This window comes from Myxine glutinosa, chromosome 11 (assembly GCF_964187855.1).
Source record: "Myxine glutinosa chromosome 11, kmMyxGlut1.1, whole genome shotgun sequence".
Taxonomy (NCBI): domain Eukaryota; kingdom Metazoa; phylum Chordata; class Myxini; order Myxiniformes; family Myxinidae; genus Myxine; species Myxine glutinosa.
This window is the reverse complement of record NC_136271.1, coordinates 27,059,551-27,081,126: the sequence shown is the minus strand read 5'-3', so window position 1 is coordinate 27,081,126 and position 21,576 is coordinate 27,059,551.

The following is a 21,576-nucleotide window of genomic DNA, read 5'->3' as shown; positions in this document are numbered from 1 at the left end:
TCTTCCGATCAAGATGAAATGTATTGAGCATAATCTAGAAATAAATTCGTTTCGAAAAAAAATAATGATGACATCATCAGAAACATGGTTCGGCCGCCATATTTGTTTTAACACAAAAGCCTTAAAAACCACTGAAAATACATCCTGGCGTGGGTTTGCAATCTCCGATTGCTCTTTTTCTTGTTACATTTGTCATTTGAATTGGCCTTTGAAAAATGCCATGATAAGGAGGAACGACACTCAAGCTGCTACATATACACCTTCCCAAGGTGAAAAAAAGCAATGAACCATGGGAATTCATCTGGAGTTTTTGCAGTCAAGTCTAAAGCAACATAGTCTAGGCGAGTGTAAAAATAAATTCTCTTACTCGTGATACAATTGAGGGTTCTGAAGCATCACTCGTAATACTCTCTCCAACCACCTCCAGAAGCGGTGCTACACATTTATTAAGATCATTTGCATCGCCCCACCTTTGGAACTCCATATGACCTGTCGTCCTCCCTTGGAAAGTTTGGTTGATTGAGATTGCAGAAAGTAATGACCGAATACATCGAAGTCAGACAGATGGACGCAAAATTGCGTATTTTAGTGTGATGACAGATTGACAGGCTCACAGAGGCCCCACTGGACCATTATTGCATTTTGCATGGGGCCCCCAAATGACTAACGCCGCCCCTGGTCCCTCTACCATGGTATCGGTGTCGGTCTCTCCCAACCCCCTCGTTTGCATTATGTTCTCCTTGTTCTGTGATGTTCTGGCCCAGTCTGTGTTCTAGCTCTTCTATGAGCCTCAACCTCATATGCCAAAAAAAAATTGCTGATAAAAAACAAAGAATGCATTTCTTCAGATGAAATGGCTGCCGACAACAAATGGTTAGACAAAGACCTCCCTCGGGTCTTGGAGACTGAGCCGGGATAAAACCACGAGGAGCTCCACGTATGGCCACTGGTGCTAGGAAATTGACAATCACCGGAGATAAATTAACCGAGGCAATTACAATGGTCGGCAGCAAAATTAGTTTTGACATAAACTGCTCCTTTCTTTACTTTAGAGTAAAAACCAATTTGGATGCAACCTTCATTTGAACACAAACGCTAAATAAGAATGACAGCCAAGCATTCACAGCAGACAATGGGAGTATACAAGGAGCGGTGAAAGTTCAGTGAGCAAGAGCCGCTCACAATATCCCGAGTCGTGCCAACATGTTATTCTTTTTCAATGTATAAGTATCTGTAATTGGTAAGAGTAATATATAAATGTTATTGAAATCATCAATGCGCTGTTATAATTTTTTCTATTGGCGTGTGTTTGGACACACGATTGTCAGCCATCTTGCTTGTACAACCTTTTGAACGTCACACATAGATGTGCAAGAAACTCAAGAACCAGATAATTTATCTCAATGTTCATCCCACGAGCTTCACATGTGGTTGACAAAAGGTCCAATTGTACTGAGGGTTCAAGGTCTCCCTTTGGCCTGGTGTTGGCTTAGCGGTTAGGGTGCCGGCTTGAGATCCTCGGATCCTGGGCTCGAATCCCGGTCGATCGCTGAATTAACGCCGGGAGGGTTAACTCAGCCTGTCATCCTTCCGAGGTCGGCAAATTGAGTACCAGTCCACTGGTAATTCCCTGTGTGTCGCAAGAGGCGACTAACAGGGTTGGCGGCAGGAAGGGCATCCGGCCGCAAAACATTGCTTCAAAAAAGGGGACCACGGTGCCTGAAAAAGGCCAAACTCCTGCTCTGCGGAGAAAAATGGCCTCTAAAGGTGGTTCAAGGTCTCCCTCATAAAAATAAAGCTCTGGGTAATCCTTTCCGATGATCTATTGTTCCCCACATCAGAGAATTGTCCAAGTGTCTTCGTTGTCTTCCTCGCATGCTTCACTTTCACTCTGGATCTCTCAACAAACCCTATTTGTTATTCAAGCTTCAAAATGCTGCTCACACCGCGTTGGCATCATTCGTTTTTGGGGTTGTGTCTCCCACCGACATTTGCATATCAAATGAAATAACTCTCTCCTGGTGCTTATTTTGCATGAAAATGAACTCGAGAGGATTAGCCTTTTCAATCAATGCGCTTGTGTCTCATCGTAAATAAAATAGAAAATTTAGATTATCACGCTTTTTTCCCCTCCACGTTCCCTATTCAAAACAGTTGATTACCATACTGAAAAGACGAAATGATGCATGCAAACAGTAAATACAAGTAGACTGATTGTGAAATGTGATGGGGTAGAGGAGTTTGTATACTAAAGGTGCAGTGGAACGCCACATGAACATCCCGGTCTACAGGCCCCAGATGTCAATCTAATCCACAGCATCTTTGAAATGTTTCAGATTGCAGAATCAGTGTGTAAATTCCACCGTCGTTTTTCATTTAATTGCACTCAAGCCTCAGCCTTTCTGGAGGAATGCAATCAAATAGCTCAACTAACCACCATTGATTCATCGGATTAATCCCATACACCTTCCTCGGTGTCAAGGACTGCAAAAGCAGCTGCCTGGGCAAATAAATACAATGTGTGGTTTGTTGTCGTCTTCCTAACATGAGTAAGGGAAGCAGTTTGGAATTTGGTGAAGGTGCTGGCACGCAATGGCCTGCTCTTTGTGAAAGGAACCTTGGGATCTTTAACGCCTATCAGCAGTAAATGTTGGCAGATGGGTGCCAGGATGGTCTCATCTGAGGGATGGTGCACTCATTGATGTAATACTCTGCCCGTGAAGCACCAGCGTGACAGTTTAACGTCGTATCAAGAATGGAACACAGACTAGGCAGCTCAAAGATGTGCGCTAGCTACTTCTGAGCTGTCATACGACGAGTCTCAACTAGCCTAGGAAAGGCTGAATTGAGGAAATTGTTCGAGGATTTTTATAGACATTGCCCAAAAAAAGCATACCTATAGTTAACTTTTCAATTTAAACATTCTTCCAACAACAACCTCCCCCCACCCCCCAAAAAATGAAAATAATAAAATTTAACAAACTTCTATTTAGCTGCATATATGGTAATTTCCCTAAGAGGTGCACATTTTGCCTCAACAATTCAGTTAAATAACAAATTCCCTCAATAAGCAAACTGAATATAACTCAAAGCAGAGGCTAAATGAAGGGATGCAACAGTGAGACAACGTCCAGGGTATAGGCCCATGAATTTGCATAGAAGGTCTCGGCCCTTGGATAAGCGAGGTGACAGAGGACAAACAACATCAACCAATAGACAGTGGAGCAATTGGGGCAACATTTGGACACAACTAGGAAGGGAATGAATGAACAGCAAAATAGCAGATAGGAAAGGGAAGGAAACACAGTAACCTGCAAGTAAAAGAGTTCATTGATCAGGTATGGTTAATGGGGATAGAAATGATCACAGGTATGGATTGAGGGAGGGGAGAGGGAGGGAGTAGGTGTTACATGAGATGGTGGTGCACTGCACATTTGAAGCCCTGGAGGGAAGAGTGTGCTCAAATAATCTCAAGGAGGCAGTTCCACAAATAGGAAAAGAAAAATTAAAGAGTGGAGGTGGAAGGATCGGAAAGATCGGATTTTTGGGGTTGAGCCAGAAGGAGGTTACTGGAAGAATGTGTGCATCCTGGAGAAGCTGGTGCGGCTCAGAATGCAGAAAGAGAGAGAGAGCGAGAGAGAGAGAGAGAGAGCGCGCGAGCGAAGGGAGCCAGACTGGAGGAGATGGGGATAAAAAAGCAAACTTGTCTGTGATGTGAGATCAAGAAAAAGAGAACTGTCTCGTGCTTCGGCCACATCCCAAGAGATGCTAATAATGCTGAAAGCTTTAGGTTCCACAGAATGCAGGAGAGATCAATGCTAGGGCACCAGCCCATAGGGGAGAACCATACTCCATTGAGCTATGAACAAGGTCTTGGCGGCTATGAGTAGTTCTGCTTTTCAAGAAAGACTTATGATGATGAGTTGCAAGCAATAAACGAGGAACAGGCTCAAGCAGGCTCAAAGCAGTCTGAAGGCAAATATCAAAACCTCCTTTTCGCAATACAAAACAATACACAACCACTCGGCACAATGAAGAATAACGGGACAAATCAGAAAAAGTTTTGTGCATTTGCCGACTTCGTAACATAACCCCAAAGGAAAATTCAAACAGAAGACTTCATCCGACATATAACAAAGAACTTTCCACAATTGACCTCATGCTGGACAAGAGGCATTGATTGATTGTATATGAAAACACACTGGAAGTTTTGAAAATACCGCCGTGCCTCCACTTGCACCAAGTATGCAATCGTCTGAACACCACGCTCCCCTCATCCTGTGTAAAAAATGCGTTTAAATTTAATCCTTACGAACATAACATGAAAGCTAAAGAACATCCTATTCAATACAGCAGTTTCAAAATGACATAATCCGCCCCAGATTGCTCGGCACGCATGAGCAGAAATCCTGAGAAACAGTAAATCGGGGTGGCCTGGACATATTTCATGCCTCCCAAAAAAGGATTGCAGAATTAAACGACAAAAAAAACTTTTTAAGGAAGTTTAAATACTTGTAAAGGTACCTACAGGAAATGGGTGTGCCTCCGCACAACAAAACAGTTGGAGAACTTCCGAATCAACTCGTCCGAAAGGTTGATATCTGCACTCCGTACTGCAAAATCTCTCGATGATATGGATGAAAGGCCGAAGGTTCGTAGGTGGTGCGTTCTATCCAAACCTTCATGCTTTTTAATTCTGATGTGAAGGTCATTTCTGGGGCTTGTCGATGCACAGGGTAAGTTTAAAATGATGACATTTACTATTAATCTGGTTTGGGAGGAAAAGGAGGAGGGAGGGGCTGTATGGGGTGATATAAATATATATTATTGTTTGGTTCCGGGCTCACAAGATAAATTATACAAGATAATTGCATCTATTGGTGACAGATGCGTCCATGGCGCTTGCGTGTAAGTGTGTTTATAAGCACAGCCACGCATGTGTGATAGCTAATTGTATTAACAGGAAATGATAGGAACTCAACTCCTATCATCCACAGACATTTCTCATGTCCCGACATCCTCATGAGTCCGATTTGCATTCAGGAACAAAACAATTATGGTAAACCCATTTTGAAATGTCCAATCTATCATCTAAATGCTGAAAATTATGTTTACTAGCAACGGTACCCGCCCTATGGGCGGGGCTTCAATTGAGAAGCCCAAATGAAAAGGCAAAATATCAGAAATTGAAGGCTTTTTTATTTTAAATGATTCATATAAACATCCGTTGAATCATATCACACGCAAATCATCAAAATCTAAACAGTACATGGCGGCGCCCATTTTGAAAAAAGATTGAATTCTGCAAAACGGAAGCGGCCGCTGCACATCTTTCTCAGTCACACGTTTATGTGTGAAGAGTGCGCCGAATCTGTAACACGGAAGCGGCCGCTACACCTGTTTCTCAGTCGCTTTGCACACGCTGCCATGTTACTTCGGAGCCGCACGTTTATATAAGAAGAGTTTGTCAGGAGTCGATCTACTCTCTCCTGGTACGTAGAATAAACAGTATTTGTAGAATTTCAACAAAAGCCACATCACTGTTCATATCAGTAAATATTATTCCATCGTGTTTGGAAAAACTGGAAAATTGGAAAACTTTGAAAAACAATATAGCCTATTTTACTCCCAGGGGTCCCATGAATACCCACCCAAAATATCGTTGCGATCGGTTGAGCCGTTTTTGCGGTACCTTCGAACGGACGGACATTTGGTGGATTATAGTAAGATAAGACAATTTGAATGACAGATTTCACGATAGCAACGGCAGGTTAAAAGTGCCTGTCAATCAGAACCGAATCAGTGTAAACACACAGCGTATGTGCAAAAGGCCTCATTTCGCCTCATTCATAAGTCATTTTGAAAGTCACGTATTACGCGGAGCTCAGGATATTTTTCTTTCTTTCATAAAACAGAGCAAACAATATTCGGGTAATAAGTTTCAACTTCACAGGTTGGGGTTAGGCATAGGATTAAGGTCAGAATCAGGGTTAGCACTGGAGTTGTGCCAAGTCAAATATTCAACCACACTGAAGCTTCAGCTCTGGGTGACACCACTGGCGTGTGTTGAAAGAGTATCAGCAATTCGCTTGGAAAAGCCTATAAATTCCTTGTAAAACTCCCAAAATCCAGACTCACTGCTCACCTGGCTCAATCATTCCTCATGTTTTTCCCCATCACCTTCCTCAGTCTCTTCAATCTCACTCTTCCCTCCAGGGCTTCAAGACAGCTATTCTCGACCTTCTCAGTTCACCTCCCCACCCTGTCCACCATGATCTTTTCTGCCAACATTAATCCTCCCTAAGCCCACTCCTTTCGAAATTTCCAGCTTTTCCTTCCACTTCTGCCATTGCCAATTTGCGGCTGTATCCATCTTGTTCACCCCGTGTCCTCTCCTTGCTCTCATTCATCACCACAACCCTTATTTCTCCAAGTCTCCCTCTATTTTGTCCCCCAACCCCACTGTTGGTGTGTCCACCCTATCTCTCATTATACTGTTCTTTTCCTGCTGTTACATCCTGATCCATTTTCTGTTCTCGCTACTCCATGAGCCACGACACCTCATGGAGTAGCGACACCAAAAAAACTTCAGTCTTACTGGTAAGTACTCAATTAAAAATGGGTCAAAAGTTATTCCCTTTACCCCTTATTTCCCTTTTATATTCCTCATCATTCACTCTGCTCCACTTTGAGTCTCGTCTACCCATAATAAGTGAATTACTTTGCATACATTAAGTGTTTAATTGTTCCTGAATTTTTCACAAGTTAGATCACATTTGCACATTAAAATGCAGCATATTTTAATAAACACAATGTGCAAATGTCTGCAAGATTTTAATTGAAAGCATTTGACGAATGAATCACCTTTGCATTTATTTTCTTGCTATTTATTTACAGTCTGGAGTCGGAATTAGCAAGGAATGGTATAATTGAGTTGGGGGTATGAGCATTGGGGCATGGGGGAAATAAGGTAAACGGTGTTGGTGGGATAGTGGTGGCCATAGGGAGTGGAGGTGAGTTACTTGTTAAAGGGTTCTTGTTTTTGCAACATGCAAATATAGGCCTACAAATTAATTACAAAAACTGTCTTGTGTACACAGATGGTTCAGGCAGATGAAAGATGCAATTAGATTTCAGCAACTGCTCAAAAGCGCTTTGATACAAGGAAGTTGCACAATCATTTGCATGAAATATTGCAAGTAAATTAAGGGCAGTAGATATTGATTAAAATTAAGTTTATTGGCAATAATACCGTTAGTATAGAGAAGTTAAGTGAACTGATAGAACAAGTTAATCGGGTGAATGAGGCACAGGCATGATAGGCTAAATGGTGTAAAGCCCAAGGGCACTGTGTGCAGGAAGTGTGTGCAGGAAGTGTGTGCAGGAAGTGTTGGCAGGAAGTGTTGGCAGGAAGTGTTGGCATTAAGTGTGTGCAGGAAGTGTGTGCAGGAAGTGTGTGCAGGAAGTGTTGGCAGGAAGTGTGTGCAGGAAGTGTGTGCAGGAAGTGTTGGCAGGAAGTGTTGGCAGGAAGTGTTGGCAGGAAGTGTGTGCAGGAAGTGTGTGCAGGATGTGTGTGTAGGAAGTATGTGCAGGAAGTGTGTGCAGGAAGTGTTGGCAGGAAGTGTGTGCAGGAAATGTGTGCAGGAAGTGTGTGCAGGAAGTGTTGGCAGGATGTGTGTGCAGGAAGTGTTTGCAGGAAGTTTGTGCAGGAAATGTGTGCAGGAAGTGTGTGATGTAAGTAACCTTTCAAAAGGGATGATCATTACAACAGTTTTGTGTAGTGCAGGAAGTTTTGGCAGGAAGTGTTGGCAGGAAGTGTTGGCAGGAAATGTGTGCAGAAAATGTGTAAAGGAAGTGTGCGCAGGAAGTGTGTGATGTAAGTAACCTTTCAAAAGGGATGATCAGATCAGTCATTACAACAGTTTTGTGTAAACGCAGACAGGTCACTGGTCTCTTTGTCCTCTACCGCCTCCTTTCTGGTATTGTACCCTCTGCCCTTTCCGTGCTGTCCCCACCACCCGCAGGCACACACATGGTCCACCAGCAACCCCCTTCTGGTGAAACTTCCAAACTCTAGGATCACTGCTCACTTCCACTCATTCGTTCCTCTTTTATCCCACCTGTGGATCCAGTTTCCACATTCTCTTCAATCTCACTCTTCCCTCCAGGTCTTCAAGATCCACAAGAGCTGTTCACCACCATCTCAGATCATCCCCAAACCAAAACCATTATCTTTTCTCGGCCCATTAACCTCTCGGCCCATGTCACCCAGAGCCCACCCAAGCCCACCATTTCCCAAATTTCCATTCCTTCCTTCCTAAGAATTTGCTTCTGTATTCATCTTTTCCACCGTGTGCATCCTCCTCTACCCCTTATTCATCCCCACATTCATTACTTGCCCAAATCTCCCTCTATTTTGTTCCTCGACCCTGCTGTTGGTGTCCCCCTCTATCTTTCTGCTGTTCATTTTGTTCTGTTATGTCCTGATCTGTTGATCTGTTCTGCGTTCTAGGCTTAATTCCAGGAGCCTCGACTTTGTATTAAAATAAAATACAGGAAATACCCCTGTGTGCTCACCTGGGAGAATAAAGCAGTATGCTACACTGACTAAAGGTATTTTAATCAATATGAAGGTATTTTAAACCAATTTAATTGGTTGCTAGAAGACAGGGTAGCATTTAGAATGATACATGATCACAGGACTTTAAACAAACAAACAAAAAACTATTTTGGGGGAAAACCACCCTCCCCCCCCCCCCCCCCCTCCTCACACCTCGTATACCTCCTCAGACCCCAATGTTTCTAATGCCTTGAACAAATGTTGATGCACCACGGGGTGGCGAAGGTTGTGCTGAAGTTTTTTTGAAATTGTGCATGTAGTTTCAGAGAGAAGAACAAATACCTACCTTGTGGGGTGGTGGCAACCCCTACCCTTCCGGCCCCACCCCTCCCATGCCCCCTCTCCCACTACCCTCCCCCACCCCCCATAGACCTCTTCTTCGGTGCAACACGCGTGATGAAGCTTGTGGTCAAGTTTCATCGAGATTGTGTGTGCAGCTTCGGAGAAAAAAGGAAATAGCTTTTTTGGGGGGGGCAAACCCCCCGCCCCCCATAGCCCACCATAGACCCCGATTTTTTAAATGCCGGGAACAAACGTTGCTACATCATGGATGATGAACTGAACGTTGTAGTCAAGTTTCATCTATCTATAATTCCACTAATCTCTGTCTGTGTGTGTGTGTGTGTGTGTGTGTGTGTGTGTGTGTGTGTGTGTGTGTGTGTGTGTGTGTGTGTGTATGCGACCGCTGTTTCTCGACAACTACCGGTCCGATATACTTGAAACTTGCCAGGTATATTGCTGGGGACCCGAGGATGTGCCTTTTCAAGGTTTCATATTAATCGGACAATTACTTACCGAGCTATGTCCAAAAAACGATTCAACCAATCAGAGAGCAGCGAGCTATCGCGTGTGCCGAACGTGGCGAACACACTCTGCCTCGGATGGCACATTTGAGAGCGTATTCATTTATTTCCCGTCGGCAAACTATGTTGGCGCTATGTTGGCATTAAACTATGTTTTAAAACTAATTACAACTAATTTGCGATTCTTTCGCTTTGCGATGCGATTTGCGATTGCGTTAAACTCGCTCGGGCGTTAAACTATGTTTTTAAACTAATTTGCGATTCATTCGCTTTCCTGCGCATTTGTGCACGCGATGGCGATTTCTTTACCAAACTCCGCGTCCGCAAGCCGTTAGCTTTGGACCAAACCATTTCATGTAAATAGAGGGGGGGGATTGTCACCGTACTCGCAAGCCGTTCGCTTTGGACCAAACCATTTCATGTAAATAGAGGGGGGGGATTGTCACCGTACTCGCAAGCCGTTCGCTTTGGACCAAACCATTGCATGTAAATAGAGGGGGGGGGATATACATTTAGATATACGTATATATAGTACGGGCATGCCCTAGTTGGAATAATTTGTGTAGTTTCTGAGAAGAAAGCAAATGCTTATTCTGGGGGGCAACCGTCCCCCCCCCCCCCCCTTGTAAACCTCCTTTCAGCCCGATTTTTTTTTTAATGCCATGAACAAACTTTGGTACAGCATGGGTGGTGAAGGTTGTGGTCAAGTTTCATCGAAATCGTGTGTGTAGTTTCAGAAAAGAAAGCAAATTCCTATTTTGGGGGGGTCAAACCTGGATCCACCTGGACCCCCGCTAGACCCCCTTAGACCAGGATTTTTTTTGATGCCGTGAACAAACTGGTGTTGCAACATACGAAATATAATTTGTTCCAAGTTTGGTCACAATCCCATCAGCGGTTTTGGAGAAGAAGTTGCAAGCGTTTACGGATTGACGGACGGCGCGCCATCGCACAAGCTCACCTGAACTACGCTCCAGGTGAGCTAAAATACTAGTTGTCGCATCCGCATGAAAGATTTTCACTCGAAGGATTTTCAAGCCAAACCCTTGTGAACAATCGCAGGGAACATTCCAAAAGTTCTGTATATAAACCCTATTTACGATGATGATCGACAGACAAACAAGAAGGGGTCCAAGAGTTGTGATTTCCGAGGCCTGTGCCAGGCTTCATCACAAGCACATGGAGCCATCCCCTTGCGTGTTCTCATCTTTCAGAATGCGCATGACGCCATCGGTACAAAGTGTACAAAGCTATGGAATCACAATGTTGTACTATTTGTTCCAGAACACAACATCAACGTAATAAACAGAACTTATGGCGATGAAACAGTGCAGCCGGTGCTCCGATATGCAACCTGTGACTTGTGTGTGCTTTTGGTGTTATTTCCCCCAATTACAAAATGCTGTGCGCTTCCTTGCTTGCACTGACGTTTATTTTCTTCATTAGTGTTGACGTTTCACGATCGGTCTTGCTGTTGCTATTCCGTCTCTCTTGTTTGTGAGCATTTTATGTCAGTGCTTCCCAGGCCTTGGTGAAGTATCCGGGCATGTTTGCAGGAGAGCAAGTCCACGTGTCGCATCCCATTATCGAGGGAAACCACAAGTTGTGCATTCAAATCAGAGTCGAGTTCATTTCTGTATGAAACAGTTCAATATTGGGTTCATCAGACCACAGAATCTTGTTTCTCGCAGTCTGAGAGTCCTTTAGGTGCTTTTTTGCAAACTCCAAGCTGGCGTTCATGTGTCTTTCACTGAGGAGAGGCTTCCATCTGGCCACTCTACCATAAAGCCCAGATCGGTGGAGTGTTGCACTGTTGCAGTGATGCTTGTCCTTCTGGAAGTTTCTCCCATCTCCACACAGGATCTCTGGAGCTCAGCCAGAGTGACCATCGGCTTCTTGGTCACCACTCTTACCAAGGCCCTTCTCCCCCGATTGCTCAGTTTGCCGGGCGGCCAGCTCTATAAAGAGTCCTGGTTGTTCCAAACTTCTTCCATTTAAGAATTATGGAGGCCACTGTGCTCTTGGGAACCTTCAATGCAGCAGAATTTTTTTTGTCGGCTTCCCCAGATCTGTGCCTCGACACAATCCTGTCTCTGAGCTCTGCAGGCAGTTCCTTCGACCTCATGGCCTGGTTTTTGCTCTGATATGCATTGTCAGCTGTGAGACCTTATATAGACAGGTGTGTGCCTTTCCAAATCATGTCCAATCAATTGAATTTACCACAGGTGCACTCCAATCAAGGTGTAGAAACATCTCAAAGATGATCAAGAGAAATGGGAGGCACCTGAGCTCAATTTCAAGTGTCATAACAAAGGGTCTGAATACTTATGTAAATGTGATATTTCAGTTTTTTCTCTTTAATAAATTTGCAAAACTTTCTAAAATCCTGTTTTCTCTTTGTCATTATGGGGTATTCAGTGCAGATTGATGAGGGAAGAAATGAATTTAAACGATTTCACCATAAAGCTGCAACATAACAAAATGTGAAAAAAGTTAAGGGGTCTGAATACTTTCTGAATGCACTGTATGTTCAAGTGTGTGTGTGCATGTGTGTGTCTCTGTGTGTGTGTGTGTGCGTGCAAATTGCTGTTGGCTGCTATCTCCGCATATGCATTGGTTTCAGGAGTGGGATTGGAGACCTTCCAGATCTCAAAGTATCCACCTCTGTTGTGTGTGTGTGTGTGTCTGTGTATCTGTGTGTCTGTGTGTCTGTGTGTGCAAGTTGCTGTTGGCTGCTGTCTACGCATATACATTGGTTTCAGGAGTGGGATTGGAGGCCTTCCAGATCTCAAAGTATCCACCTCTGTTGTGTGTGTGTGTGTGTGTGTGTGTGTGTGTGTGTGTGTGTGTGTGTCTGTGTGTCTGTGTGTGCAAGTTCCTGTTGGCTGCTGTCTCCGCATATACATTGGTTTCAGGAGCGGAATCGGAGACCTTCCAGATCTCAAAGTATCCACCTCCGTTGTGTCTGTGTTTGTGTCTGTGTTGTATGTTTGTGTGTGTGTGTGTGTGTGTGTGTTTGTGTATGTTTGTGTGTGTGTTTGTGTGTGTGTGTGTGTGTGTGTGTGTGTGTGTGTGTGTGTGTCTGTGTGTGTGTGTGTGTGTGTGTGTAGATATGTAAAATAAAACAAATACGAACCCAATCACCTTTAAAGTTACTGTTTTGCCACCTTCCTAAACTAGTGCTTCCCTCTGTGACTATTGCTCCTGTGCCCTGTTACATACTGCATTATAAACTCATTCATGTTTAGACAAAAATTAATTGTGCAAAATGTACAAACAAAAAGTCTCAATCTAAGCACGAGAATATTCCCTTGCTATCGCTTGTCAGTAGTTATTGCTCATTTCGCAAATTACAGAACATGCAGTTGCAAGACATTTTAACCATGAATGTAACGGCGGACACTGCAGCTGGTTTTAGTTGCGTGCAACACCCGAGAATGCTCCGTATTCACGTTTGTCTGTGCAGGGTTTATTGTTTTATTTTTTTTAACGTTGAGCCATCTTGTACGCGGCCGCCTGTTTACAACCCAACAGACTAGCGGGAATGGGAATGGTGACAGAACATTCTCTAATGAGCGCATGGGCTCTCAGTCTTAACTAGCAAGTGCTCCCAATGGACTAGAGCAATGACATTACGTTTTACCATACATTTTGTGCTTTATTGTGCTTGTTCTCCTAAATATGTACATTCTACAGACGTCTGCTACTTTGTACACAATGCAAATATGACAAAAACAATTCGACTGTCTAGTCTGGGTTTGAATCGATCTAGCTATAAACTGCCAACCTGGTGTTTCGCATGGAAGGCGAAGCATCAAAGTGTGCGCCGTCCGTTGGACAGATGTTAAACTGGGTGTCTTGTCTGCTAGCATTAGCTGGTGAACGTAGCTGGAACACAATGTCCTTCGTGAACAGTAGGGCGAGTCATTGCCGGCATGCTAGCAAAATTACAGATTCTTGTCACCTTCAGTCGAACGTCAGGCCTGGCCAGCCGGTTCGTGAAAGACTCGAGTCAAAACCGTTTGCAGCGGCTGGCCAAGCGAGAAGGTGGGAATAATTAGGGCCAATAAACAAGTAGTAGTAGTAGTAGTTAGGAGTTGAAGTGTACTACTGATGAAACATCTAGAAATCTGAAGTTTGCAAATTGATCGTCATCAAGACTAATATTCTTCTACGTTCTTCCAAATTGGAAATTCGAAATCCCGACTCTGCCTCTGGTTGCTTTTGTAATTGTGTTTCAGAACAGAGCTTCACTTTTAAATTACGTTTATATTATGTCCTTTACATTATATTAAAACGTGTGCCACACCACAATAAAGGAGTTCAGGTGCGCAAGGCATCCGAGATTTACTTGGCCTTTCGATCTTTTGAATATTGCTGAAAAATAACGCATCAAATAAAGATAGGCCCTCAAAATAAAAACCCTTAATCTCATTCGCAACCAAAATTCCAAGCGTGGGAAAAAAACCCAAAGGCAAAAACTCCGAGAGCCCCGTCTCCCAATTTTACTGGCGAAAAGAGCTCGAAGCTTCAACTTATCACCAAATTGCGAGTCATTGTTACCTCCGCAAACAAAGGTGGATGGACGTTGTTTTCACCCCTTGTCTGTTTGTTTGTTTGCGAACAAAATATCTGAAAATATTGCGGACGGATTCCGATGAAATTTGGCAGAGGTGTAGCGTGTGTGACAAGGACAAAATGATTCGATTTTTGTGAAGATCTGGATTCGGATCCGGCTACTAGAATTTTTAAAGTGATTCTTCACCATTGGGAGAAAGGGCCAAAAACGAAACATAGCAGGATATCTCAAAAAGTTGCGGACGGATTTAGACGAAACTTGGTGGATTAATTGGGTGTCTGACATGGATGAATATATTCGATTTTGGTGAAGATCTGAATATGGATTCGGATATGAGAATTATTTAATTTTTTAAGTGATTCTTCACCATTGGGAGATCGGGCCAAAAACTATACATGGCAGGATATCTGAAAAGGCTTTGGATGGGTTTGGACGAAACTTGGTGGATAGATTGGGTGTGTGACATGGACGAATAGATTCCATTTTGGTGATTATCTGAATATGGATTGAGATAGGAGAATTATTTAATTTTTTAAGTAATGCTTCACGATTGTGAGATCGGGCCAAAAACGATACCTAGCAGGATATCTGAAAAGGTTATGGATTTGGACGAAACTTGTTGGACAGGTTGTGTGTGTGTGACAAGGAAGAATCGATTCAATTTTGATGAAGAGCCGCATCCAGCTAGTATAATTTTTAAGTGATTCTTCACCATTGAGTGATATGGCCAACCAGGTGGAGGTATGCTCTCTATTGAGTGCCGCTCTAGTTTCACTACTTGTTCAGACTTGAAAAAATGATTGTTGCAAAAAAAATAATCCTCAGTATAGTATAAAATATATTCATCTCTATTATTGTCAAAATGATTGGTTGGTAATCCTGTCAAAACGATGAAGAGTGAGCGTTTCACGGAAATGAGCACACTCAACCTTGTCATAAAATTATTCAAGTGACCCTGGCAGTTTCCAGTTGAGAATTACATATCATAGACGAAGACAAATCTGGGTTGCCAAATCTTTTCAGTCCAATCAAGAATTAAATGGCTAACCGCCACTCCGCTGAAGGGAGGCGCGGCCTGTGGGATGTAGAGTTAGGACTTTATACCGACCTATCTCAATTGGACTTCTTTATGGATGCAAGTTCTTGCAAGGAACATCAATGCAGGAGGAGACCATTAGGCCAACATATGGTTGTTTGACGGTGTTCGTTCCATTTTTAAAGTCTTTAGTTTGACTCGGCCGAGCTTCGAACAGCCAACCTCCCATACTGGACACTCTAACCATTTATACACCACTGGGTCTGGTTATCTTGTATTTTTCGTGCATAGTCTCCATGACACTGAAGAGTCGAAGAGTTTGAGTGTGAGCTCGAGGCATGGAGAAATTGGTTTGATAATTTCTGTGGTTTTTGTTAATTTTTGTGGTTTTAGAGCAGCGTCTTTGTGAACCCGCTTCTCCTTTTCTCTTTGTTCGTGTTATCTTCCAATGGGGACAACAGGAGCCAATGAGGTGCTGCGACTTTGCCATATGATTGATTGAACGCTGATGTCCTTGTGACCCAATCTTGCTGGTTTTCTTTAACGTAGACACTGAATTTTAGGGCTGTCATTTCTTTTCTTTACTATTTAGGCCGTAAAAAGGTGCGTTCCTGCTGAAATGCATCAGCACTACTGGAATGGGAAGGCAGTGATTGCTTATTTTTTAATATGGGCTGGAATACAAGGTCAAACAAATCTAATTTGAACAGCACTCAGTAGAGAGCATACCTCCGCCAGGTTGAACAGTTTATGTTTTGTATCCCACTGATAGGCTGGATCTGGATTCGAACCTGAACCAAAATCGAATCGGCTTGTTCTTGTCACCTAACCAACTCATCCACCAAGTTTATTCATAACTCGTCCATAACTTTATAAAATATGTTAAATATCGCTTTTCACCCGATCTCAATGGTGAAGAATCAAATCATTTTTAAAATTAAATAATTCTGGTATCCGAATGCATATTCAGATCTTCACCAAAATCTAATCGATTCGTCCTTGTCACACCCTCAACCAGTCCACCAAGTTTGGTCCAATTCCGCCCAAAACTTTTTGAGATATCCTGCTATATGTTGGTTTTAGACCGATCACTCAATGGTGACGAATCACTAAAAAAATTAAATAATTCTCACATCCGAATCTATATTCAGATCTTCATCGAAATCGAATAATTTGGTCCTTGTCAGACACACAACCTCTCCGCCAAATTTCGTCTAAATCCGTCAACAACTTTTTGAGATATTTTGTTCACAAACAGACAAACAGACAAACAAGCGGTGAAAGCATAACCTCCATCCACCTTCGGTGGCGGAGGTAATTAGGACGGCACTCAGTAGAGAGCATACATACCTCCACCGGGCTGAATAGTTTACGTTTTGCATCCACTGATAGGTCAGACCTGGATTCGGACCTGAACCAAAATCTCATCACCTTGTTTGTGTCACCTACGAGATTCATCCACCAGGTTTTATCATCATCCATCCACAACGTTTTGAAATATCATGCTATTTTGCGATTTTGACCTCAAATAATCATTCGTAAGAATTAAAAACATTCTCGTATTCGGATCCGGAGCTTCACCGAAATCGAATCAATTCGTCCTTGTATCAAACCCTACATGTCCACGAAGTTTCTTCCGAATCCACCCATAACATTTTGAGATATCCTGCACAAAGACAAACAAACAAACGAACAGCGGTGAAAACACAAACAAACAGAGGTTCAAACATGACCTCCGTCCACCTAACGTGGCGGAGATGGCGGACGTAATAATACAAAATTCAAGTGCTTTTTTTTCCTTTTTTTGTATACAAGATCGAGGCTCGTGTAAGAGCTAACATTGATCACAAAAATGACAAACTGACGCGTAAAACATAAGATAAAGGGAGCGGGAGAACAAGATGGAGAGCAGGGACATCGGGAGATCTGTGGGAGGGAGAGGGCTTGGGGGGAGGAGGCATGGGAAGGGGGGGGGGGGGTGGGTGGGAGAGGTAAGATGTCTGGATTCACATGTAGTAAGTACGAATACATTTAAAAAAGAGATTTAAGGATGTCTTTTTTTTGTAATACCTTGAAGTCTTTTTCTTGGGCAGTTGGTTTTGGGTTTTTTTTTTGTTTTGTTTTCATGTTTCATGGTATGGAATTACTTAAAACTAGGACGTGCCCGTACGTGGGTGCCCGTTCCTTGCCAAAAAAAAAAAAAAAAATGTCTTCGCCCATGCATGCATGGGCGTGCCCATGGGCCCATGGGCGTGCCCGTAAGTGCGTGATGTGACCGTACAATGAATGTATCGTCCCGACGCCGCAGCTCGGATGGCGCTGCAGTTAATCGGGCCTGTATCGGCAGAGTTATTATAAACGTGTACTACAATCGATCGTACCTTACAGCGTCTGCTCGCCACGTTCAGCATCAGTACGTCGTCACTATGACTATCCGTAAGTCCGGAAGTGACGTCCTCATTTGACTGTCCGGAAGGTCGCATATCGCAGTTACGATGAATCGCAAATTAGTTTTAATTAGTTTTAAAACATAGTTTAACGCCAACATAGTTTGCCAACGTGAAATAAATGAATACGCTCTCAAATGTGCCGTCCGAGGCAGAGTCTGTTCGCCACGTTCGGCACACGTGATAGCTCGCTGCTCTCTGATTGGTTGAATCGTTTTTTGGACATAGCTCGGTAACTACTTCTCCGATTAATATGAAACCTTGAAAAGGCACATCCTCAGGTCCCCAGCAATATACCTGGCAAGTTTCAAGTATATCGGACCCGTGGTTGTCGAGAAACAGCGGTCACAGACAAACAAACACACAGACACACAGACACACACACACACACAGAGATTACTGGAATTATAGATAGATGCGGAGGTCTCATCACTGTTGGCATATTGCGTCATAGAACGGTACATATCATGGACAAATATACATCAAGAGCTTTGAAAGCAGCGAATGAACTCCTGCGGACATGATAGTGAAGTTTATCCAGCACCTATTTTCTACCAATGGATGGGATATTATTGAAGCATCATGGGTGAGATTTTGCAAAATCTGAGGATGTTTCTGATCCCTTAACTTTGAGAACACGGCGTCGGCTGTTACAGCTTACACCGGAATGATCAATGATACCACAAATAAAAGGACGTGGTGTCAGATCTTAAACACCTTTTCCTGCCACATAGAAGCAGAACCGGTTGGAATATAATCCGAAATCTTCCGAAGCCAGGAGAAATGGCCAGAAAGAAGTGCAAGCCACCACAATCGTCACCACAATCGTGGGGTCTTGCTGCCGAAAGGAAATGAATAAACACGTGGGCAAGAAATAATAATCGGATTGGTCGGGTTACTGGAAAAGCCTTTTTTTTTTCATTTTGCCCGTTTTCTCTTTTCTTTCTTTTCACATTGCACAATTTTTTTCAAGAAAGCAGTTCGCCACCATCTCAGATCTTCTCCAATCCAGAACCATGATCTTTTCTACCCTCTTCAATCACCCACCCAGCCCCAAGCACTCCTTCCAAATTTCCCGTTTTTCCCTCCTGAGAGTTTCCTTCTGCATTCGTCTTGTCCACCCCATGCGTCCTTTCCTGCCCTCCATTCTTCCCCACACCTTTAATTTGTCCAAGTCTCCCTCTATCTTGTTATTCACCTCCGCTCTTGGTGTCCCCCCTCTCTACTGTACATTTTGTCCTCTTACGTCCTGAGCCGTTCAGTGTTCCAGCTCTTCCATGAGCCTGCACTCTGTATACAAAAAAGTGTAATTTGTCGATGAAGCCTTCAAACCTTATTGCCGCACCTGATATCATTTTCCTATTTTGGTTGAACTGCTGAAATTTTTAGTTTTCCTGAGTCCAAAGCACAAGGAAACGCCGAAGTTATTTTTGACAAAACTATAGACAAAGCCCTTCGTTTGTCCGACTGTCGCGTGGTTTTGGAATCTTACGGGGGACATTCTTGCTGAAATAACAGTCTTGCATGTAATCCAAGTTGGGTGGAAGATGTCCTACACTCAGACCAATCTTTAACATGCACCAAACTATATATGGTTTGTTTGTCCTGAGGAATTAAAGACGACACAAGAGCAAGAGCCACTGTCAACTAAAGCATGAACAAAACTTAAAGGGAGCGATAACCTTTGAAAAAATGCTTGCAGACTTTAAAGTTGTATGTGCTCGGGTGAAAAGAGACTGGATGTGCCGTGAAACATGGATGTGCCCTTTTGATCCAACATGAAAGCAACATTGTTCATGGTGGAGACACACTTTTTTTTTTCTTTTTTTTTTTGTATACAAGATCGAGGCTCGTGAAAGAGCTAACATTAATCACAAACAAAAAAAACGGATACACAAAACAAACAATAAAGGGAGCGGAAGATAAGCTGGGGGGAGAGAGGGAAGCACACAAACACAACATTTGAGAGCAGGGACATCGGGAGATCTGTGGGAGGGAGAGGGCTTGGTGTGAGGTTGCATGGGAAGGGGGGGGGAGAGTGTGGGGAGGGAGAGGGATTGGGGGCAGGAGGCATGGGAAGGGGGCGGGGTGGGAGAGGTATAAAACATATGGACACTGCTAGGACTTCCACAAAAGAAGTCGGTATTTCAAAAAATTGGATCTGGGGTGAATTAACGGGGGTAGAAAAGATCAAGGTTTTGGATGGGGGAACATAAGAGATGGTGGTGAACAGCTGTTTTAAAGACCTGGAGGGGGGAGAGGGATTGAAGACTGTGAGGGAGTTTGTTCCAGAGGTGGGAGAAAAGGGGAATGAAAGAGTGACGGTGAGCAGAGAGTCTTGATTTTGGCAGTTTAACCATAAGAGTGTTGCTGGCAGATCTTGTGCGACCTGTAGGAATATTTGGGGGAAAGGGCACAGACAGAGCTGGGGGAGCTCGGTGCTCCAAAGTGCTCCAAGGCCGGAGAGGAGTCGGTAGAAAACAGAAAGACCACCAACCTGCCTGCGGTGAGTGAGTGAAAGGCCCTCGGAGTTAGCTTCATCGCGGGAGATTCCAATGATTCTGAAAGCTTTGGTTTCAAGATCTGTGGGAGGGAGAGGGCTTGGGGGGAGTCAACAGCGTGAAGCCGAGCTCGGTGTGAGGCAGGAGCACCGGCCCAGAGGGGGGAACAGTATTCCATCGAGCTGCGGATGAAAGCCTTGTATGTGGTGAGGAGCTCAGGTGTGCCAAGGAAGGACTTCGCACGACGGAGGATGCCCAGTCGGCGACTGGCTTTGGAAGCCAGCTTGGAAATGTGGTTTTCCCAGGAAAGATACTTGTGATGTGTATATATCACCACCAAACTATTCTTGAGATTGTCATGATTATCATTAATGCGACAAAAGGCTGCTCTTTACATTGTATAGAAAGTTTGGGAACTCGATCATTGTGATGCAGCCGCTAATGAAGTATTTTCTGGAAAAAAATAAACTATTATGTTGAACGTCTTGTGAAAAGCGAATGTAGTTAATGGAAACCATCTCGTTCCTACATTACGACAACATACATTCACACATTGTTGTGGTTGTTACAGATGGCACATTGAAGCCTTTGCCACATGCGCACTATTTCCCAGGACCACAAACACCATGTGACTTGTGACCATAAAGATGAATATGTTACACAACAAACAGTTTCTAATGGAGCACCTCGCCATCATTCGAGCACATAAATTGTATCAGATGTGGCAATAAATGTGATTTTCCAGATCCATGACAGAAGACGCCATTTGCATTTTTGTCTCCTCCATCCCTACTCCGTTGAGAATCCCATGCGGGCAACTTGCTAGTTCCAATTAATTTAGCATCAAGCGAATTTTTGGTGAAGCTCGTAATGTTCCATCATTCCATAGCATTTCCACATCCCCAGACAAGAATGTTTTTTTGTTGTTGTTGTTGTTGTTGTTTTTTGTATACAAGATCGAGGCTCATGTAAGAGATAACATTAATCACACAAAAAGTCAAACCGATACATAAAACACAAAATAAGGGGTGCGGTAGACAAGATGGGGAGACAGGGGGAAGGACACAAACACAAAATTTGAGAGCAGGGACATTGAGAGAACTGTGGGAGGGAGAGGGCTTAGGGGGAGGTGGGAGAGGTATAAAACATATGGACACTGCAAGGACTTCCAGGAAAGAAGTTGGAATTTCAAACAAGGTGGATCTGGGGTGAATTAGCGGGGGTAGAAAAGATCAATGTTTTGGATGGGGGAAGATAAGAGATGGTGGTGAACAGCTGTTTTAAAGACCTGGAGGGTGGAGTGGGATTGAAGGGAGTGAGGGAGTTTGTTCCAGAGGCGGGAGAAAAGGAGAATGAAAGAGTGAAGGTGAGCAGAGAGTCTTCATTTTGGCAGTTTAACCATAAGAGGATTGCTGGCAGATCTTGCGCGACCTGAAGGAATATTTGAGGGACAGAGCACACGTTTTTCCAACTGCCAACTCGTTGTTGCGTTTGATCATCACATGTTCCCTTGTAATGTGATTCTGTGAATAAATAGTCGAGTTGAAAATAAGGAGTTCGACCGCACTTGGGCTGCAGGATAGCCTCGGG